The following is a 1080-nucleotide window of genomic DNA, read 5'->3' on the forward strand; positions in this document are numbered from 1 at the left end:
GTTCTTCAACAGTTGAAAAAGGTCTTGTGTAGCAGATTTGCAAAATGCAATTCATTCTTTGATTTCTTCACTGCTATTTCTGTGAGAGTTGATAGTTGATCCATGAAGAATGAAGTCCTTGACAACTTCAATCTTTTCTCCGTTGATAAGAATGTTGTTTAGTGGTTCAGTGGTGAAGATTTTTGTTTTCTTTACATTGAGATGCAATCCATACTTGAGGCTGTGCTCTTGGATCTTCATCAGTAAATGTTTTAAGTCCTTTTCACTTTCAGCAAGCAAGGTTGTATCATCTGCATATTGCAGGTTGTTCATGAGTCTTCCTCCAATCCTGATGCCACATTTTTCTTCACAGAACATAATTTCTGAGATTATTTCATCAGCATACAGGTTGAGTAAGTATGATTAAAGAATACAACCTTGTCTCACACCTTTCTTAATTTTAAAATATTCAGTGTCCTAGGTTCTGTTTGAACAACTGCCTCTTGGTTCATGTACTGATTCCTCATGAGCACAATTAAGTGTTCCGAAATACTCATACTTTGCAATTTTGTCCAAAGCTTCTCAAGATCCACAAAATCAAAAGCCTTTGCATAGTCAATAAAGCACAGGTAAACATCTTTCTGATATTTTCTGCTTTCAGCCAAGATCCATCAGACATCAGCAACGATATCCCTCGTTCTGCAGTCTCTTTGGAATCTGGCTTGAACCTCTGGAAGTTCTCTGTCAATATATGCTTGCAGCTGTTTCTGTATTACCTTTAGTAAAATTTACTCTCATGAGATATCAAAGAGATTGTCCGATGATTTCAACATTATGTTGAGTCACCGCTCTTTGGAATGAGCACAAATATGGATCTCTTCCAATTAGTCAGCCATTTAGTTGTCTTCCAAATTTCTTGGCAGAGATGAGTGAGTGCCTCCTGCGCCACCTCACTCTCTTGAAAGATTTCAGTTTTTATTCCATCAATTCCTGGTGTCTTATTCTTTGCCAATTCCTTCAGTGCACCTTGGACTTCCTCCTTTAGTATCATTGGCTCTTGATCATATGTTACCTCTTGAAACGGTTAAACATGAACCTTTT

The sequence above is a fragment of the Chrysochloris asiatica genome, unplaced genomic scaffold (genome assembly GCF_000296735.1).
Source record: "Chrysochloris asiatica unplaced genomic scaffold, ChrAsi1.0 scaffold00298, whole genome shotgun sequence".
NCBI classification, from domain to species: Eukaryota; Metazoa; Chordata; class Mammalia; order Afrosoricida; family Chrysochloridae; genus Chrysochloris; species Chrysochloris asiatica.